The sequence below is a fragment of the Oryctolagus cuniculus genome, chromosome 10, assembly GCF_964237555.1.
Source record: "Oryctolagus cuniculus chromosome 10, mOryCun1.1, whole genome shotgun sequence".
Lineage (NCBI taxonomy): Eukaryota > Metazoa > Chordata > Mammalia > Lagomorpha > Leporidae > Oryctolagus > Oryctolagus cuniculus.
Genome location: NC_091441.1, coordinates 84,722,679 through 84,728,411, shown reverse-complemented (window position 1 = coordinate 84,728,411; position 5,733 = coordinate 84,722,679).

Genomic DNA, 5,733 nt, shown 5'->3' with positions numbered 1-5,733 from the left:
TCTCTATGATTTCCTTTGATGACTGTAAAGCATTCCACTGATGCAGATACACTGGGATGTGTTACAGATAGCAAAGAAAACAAAGGTAAGCCCAAGTTTTGAGCTATAATACGCCTGGCCATAACCTCACTGTGCACGTTTCAGAATCCTAGCTAAGAATAACCCTGCTGCAAACTCAAACGCGGCAGAGTCCGGAAGGATGTGAGAACCGTGTCCCAATTTCCAAATCTGAGCTGACCTTGATGGTTCCAGGATGTCACCTTTCACCTGCATGCTTTGCTGTGGGCACTCACAAGGACTGAAACAGGCAACAGTGAAATTCTCCTGCTGGCTCAGCAGGCAGGGGGGCTCCTTGGTGGTTAGGCAGTGCGGGTCTGGGGCTGCTGTGGTTCCAGTCTTGTGGCTGGAGTCGGGGCAGGCTTGTTGACACTGCCTCCCAAACAGCTAAGGAAACAGCAACCCCTTCAATTTTGCCCTGATGCCTTGCAGAGGAATTTGATTATTTTACACGAGAAAGAAGTTTTGGCTGCTGCCTCCTTCTTCTTCCCCCCACTTTCTTCCTTATCTTCTCTCCTTCTCTCTTTCTCTGTCTCTCTCCCTCTTTCCCTCCTTCCTTCCAACTTCTATAACAAAATCCTTTTTGGGAAAGCTTTTAAAAAAAGAGATAAATGCTCCACTTTGAGAGCCATAATAATTTTTTAGGCCAAATATTTGCAGCTGAACTAGTGCAATAAATGGGCCAAAGTCATCTTTCTTTTTCAGGCGAAATGTCCATGGAAAGCACTGAAAGGGCCGAACTCTTGGTGACCTGAGCGGCTGTATTTCTGACTTTGGTTTCTACCCGTGACAATGCCTCTCCTTGGATCCTGGGGCCCAGCCCCTCCAGCTGAAAAGTCCAGTGCTGTCATCAAAAGAAAGGAACTTAGACAGGGGTGGCTAAATTCCCAGTTGTGTGTTATCTGCCAGTCTGACAAGTATTGGTTCAATGTCTTTTCTGAGCCTCTGGCCAATATACTGTATGGAATAAGGAGCCAGGCCTTCCATAAGAGCCCTCATTCAATCCTAATGTGTTTATCAGGGAGGCAACAGAGCAAGGGTAGGGGACCTTTTTTTTTCTGCCAAGGACCATTTGGATATTTATAACATGCAAATTTATCAACTTAAAAATGAGCCTGCTATAGATTTATTGAATTTCGAGTACCGCCTGTGGTTGCCTTGGCAGGGTCAGACCAAATGATTTTGCAGGTCTTACACCGCCGGAGGGCTGGACATTCCCCAGTCCTGCTGGAGAGTAGCATGGTTAAAAACACAAATCCCAACGCTTTAAAAAAAAAAGTTTATTTATTTTCATGTACTTGAAAGGCAGAGTGACAGAGCAAGAAAGAGACCTTCCATCTGCTCCTCCCCACCCCTCTCAACCCAAACCCCACCCAATGGACACAATAGCTAGGGCTGGGCCAGGCCAAAGCAGGAGCCCGGAACTCCATCTGGGTCTCACATGTGAGCAAAAGTTCAAGCACTCTTTGAGCCATGATCCACTGCCCCTAGGATGCACCAGCAGGATGCACCAGCAGGATGCTGGATTGGAAGCCAATTCCACTAATTGCATGCTGTGTGTCTTGAAGAATGGAACTCAAGTACTCTAAGCCTCCACTCTTCATCTTTACAAGTGGAAATAACCATGGTGCCCATCTGACAGGGTCATGTATGCCAAAGATTTAGTGTAATACATGGCTCAAGCATTTTGCCATCCTGGTAATAATTATCAATAATTAAGTTAGCTGTGAATCCAGCTCATCAAATTATCATCTAACCCAGGCTTTCTGCAAGGAAAAGCCCACATGTGTTTATCAAATGCCCTAGCTAGAACTGAAGTGCATTATGTCTGGAATATTTTATTGACCTATCAAAAATAAACTATTGAAAGAGGAAATAGAGTTAGGTTAGTAAGACTTGAACCTTTGCAGGCTCTCAGCTATTTCTGCCTGAGCTCTTTTTCCTAAATGTTCACAAACTGAGTCTAAGAATCAGGTTCTAAATGCTAGCTCCATTGCCTGCTAGCTTTTAGAATCCACATTTTTCTCATTTTTGAAAACTGGAATAACATATTCCTGTCTCCAATTCCCTGGCCTTGCTCCCAGTCTCTGATTTCTCTAAGATTACTGACAGTGGTTTTGTAATCACATCTGCAAGTCCTTTCTGTATTTTAGAATTTAATCCAACTTGAACTCATTAAATGTCTAGTTCCCTTTTTATTATCGCTTGTGCTATCTCAGGCCTTAATTTTCTCTAAAAACATGTTTCTTTTAAGGACACATATAAAAGCAATACATGTTCATGGTTGAAAATCTGAAAAATATGGTTATGCAAAACGAAGGGGTCAAAACCCATCAGCAATCCTAGCATACAGAGATAATGATGCTTCCTGATTGGAGATCATGCCTTCTAGTATTTTCCTTAGTAGAAACAGATACACGTGCTGCTGGATAAATAAAGCATGAACGTATTTCCCTATAATTAGTTCTTCTCCAACCTTACCTTTACCATTAGCATATCGTTTCAGTGTTGTAACATGAGATAATTCTCCTGAGTTCTGGTTTTTTGGTGGAGCATTTTGGCTGTTCAGTTCTTTGCTGTATTGCTGATGCCACAGACACAGGTTTGGTAGAAGAAGGAGGGAACTGGTAAGCAGCGGCTGACGTCCTGAAGTCTGCAGAGGTCTGAGAATGCAGACTTCACAGTCAAAGCTGCCTGCCCCCTCACTAGATGACTGACCCCAGGCAAGTCACTCCACTCTTCAGGGACTTGATCTTCCTTCTTAGAATTCTCTCCTCTTAAGGGAGGAGGATGACACAAAGTGGTTCCTAGACTGAGCTCTGCTGATGGTCTTCTATGGTCCTGAATGTAATGCTTACTGTACAGTGCTTGGCTCTTAGCAGCTGCCCAACCCAGGGTAGTTACTGTTGCTACTTTTATTTTCATTTTAAGGTCCTATGTCCTTCAAGGCCTATATAAGTTGAAAGCAAAGATATTATTAGAGGTCAATGATTCCCTTGATTCAAGGATTTATAATTTCAAGCTCATGCAGAGTGAATAGAATCCACTAGCATGCTGCAACTATTTGTTGAAGACTCAAAGGCGCTCCTACAGAGTACTTCAGAAAGCTCATAGAAAGTGGAATTAAAATATAAGCTTATTTTGGTGCAAAAAAGAATTGAAATTCATGCCTATATGGAGTTTTCACAGAGTTTAGGAAAATGAATATTAGGAAAAAGTATGCATGGATTTCATTTTTTTGCAGCAAAGAATCTTTTAATTCTATTTTCCAAGAACTCTTTTTTCAAGATTTCTTATTTATTCATTTGAGAGGTAGAGTTACAGACAGTGAGAGAGAGACAGAGAGAAAGGTCTTCCTTGCATTTGTTCACTCCCCAAATGGCGGCAATGGCCGGAGCTGTGCGTATCCGAAGCCAGGAGCCAGTAGCTTCCTCTCGGTCTCCCACACTGGTGCAGGGGCCCAAACACTTGGGCCATCCTCCACTACCTTCCCAGGCCATAGCAGAGAGCTGGATTGGAAATGGAGCAGCCAGGACAAGAACCGGCACCGACACAGGATGTCGGCGCCACAGGTGGAGGATTAACCTACTGTGCCACAGCGCCAACCCCTCCAAGAACATTTTTTTTTTTTTGACAGGCAGAGTTAGACAGTGAGAGAGAGAGAGGTCTTCCTTTTTCCGTTGATTCACCCCCCAAATGGCCGCTCCAAAGCCAGGAGCCAGGTGCTTCCTCCTGTCTCCCATGCAGGTGCAGGGCCCAAGCACTTGGGCCAGCCTCCACTGCCTTCCCGGGCCACAACAGAGAGCTGGACTGGAAGAGGGGCAACCGGCACAGAATCCGGCGCCCAGACTGGGACTAGAACCCGGGGTGCCGGCGCCGCAGGTGGAGGATTAGCCTAGTGAGCCACAGCACTGGCCCCAAGAACTTTTTAAACTAGTCATATGGACAATGATTTCTGCAATAATGGGACACATGCATTCCTAGAAGCCTCATGCTAAGTACACTGAGCACCACAGGGCTTTGGGGAATGAGACGTGACAGCAGGTCTCAACTACTCATAAAACCTTACCTGCGTTTATCTCTCCCCAGGGGAAACTGATAATATCTACAGTGATTTTGGGATGGTGCAGCTGGAGTTAGGGTAGTGGTGCTACTGGCTCCTCACGAGCAGAGATCAGGCCCAGGTTGTACTAGATATCCTACCAAGCACAGGACAGCCTCACTGCACCTAGAGCTAAGAATTATCTAGCCCAAAATGTTAGTAGTTCTGAGGTTGAGAAACCCTGAGTTTCAGGTACAACACCCAAAAACTTGCCAGTAAGACATTATGAAAACACACACACACAAATAGGAATTAAAAATGACAGCTCAGTTTAGCCTATGTTACACAGTTAAGAAATGCATAAATACCATAGTAAATACTATACTTTGCCTTGAAAAGACCCTGCCTTTCTTTATAGAACTGGGCGTGGGAGGGGTAGGAGCTTGTGAGCCACTGGGAGTTAGTGGAAAGAGGTTACCTGAAACTGGAGGGAAATACATAGCACCCAAAGTACATACTGTGGCTCACAGCAACACGAACTGAAGTGGATAGCAGATGGTGGAGGGGTGTGTGTGTGTGTGTGTGTGTGTGTGTTGTGTATTTCTACAAGGTTCAGTTCAGCTGGGTGCAGTCAGCTACATTTGTCTAGTGCTTCTCAAAGATGAAACGGTATATAAGCAAACATGAAATTCAGTTATGTTCAAATTGTTCTCTAACAATTGGACCAAATTCACACTTTGCAAATGAGCCTTAGAGCCGAGTTGACTTTCAAGACTTAATTGCACTGAGTTGACTGGACTAAAAGTGTAATTCACAACAACAATGAGGCTTGGAAGTACAGCAGACTTCATTATCAAAGAGTGTCTCAACCCTTAGAAATGACAAAATGCAAACTTCTCAAACAACTAGGAGCCTGTTTAAATAAAACTCTTTCACATGCCATTGTATGGCACAATGACCTAGCAAATAGTCCCCGCTATTTATGCCAAAGTCTATTTAAAACCCTGTATAATGCTGCTATATTTAAAGGTGAAATTATATGAAATGTGGCATTTGCTTCAAAATAACCAGGCAGAGTGATTAGGGAGGGCTAAGAGGAACAAGTGTTGCCAAGAGGGGATGGAAGGGATGAGAACACAGGCTTGGTTATCATCTTCCTATTTGTGCATAACAAAAAAAGAAGGGTTAAGGTACACATTACAGATAAGCAATGAGTTTGCAAGTAGGTTCACACCAATATTAATTTTAAAACAGCACTGCCATTTTAAACAGTGTTGCTACTGTCGTGAAACTGTGCCTTAGTATTTCAAGTGTGCTTACTTTCCAGTGTCCAAAGTAGTGGCCTCGATGAGGAGGGCAGTACTGTCAGCAGAAGCAGGTGTCAAAGGGAGAAAATGACCACTGAAGTGAGGGTCGGCGACTTCCCTCAGGTGCAGCAGAGCGGTGCCGCTAAGAGCTGGGGTATGAGACGCCCCGACAGAGTGGACAAGACTTTGAGCCAGGCTCTGTGCTGATTCACTCCATGGGAAACTGCACTGAGTGGAGGATACTGTTTGAGATTACAGGCAGGCGTTGGAGTCTGACCTTGCTGGGGAGGCCTCGTTTCACCGAATGACCTTGGGCAAGTTAACCTC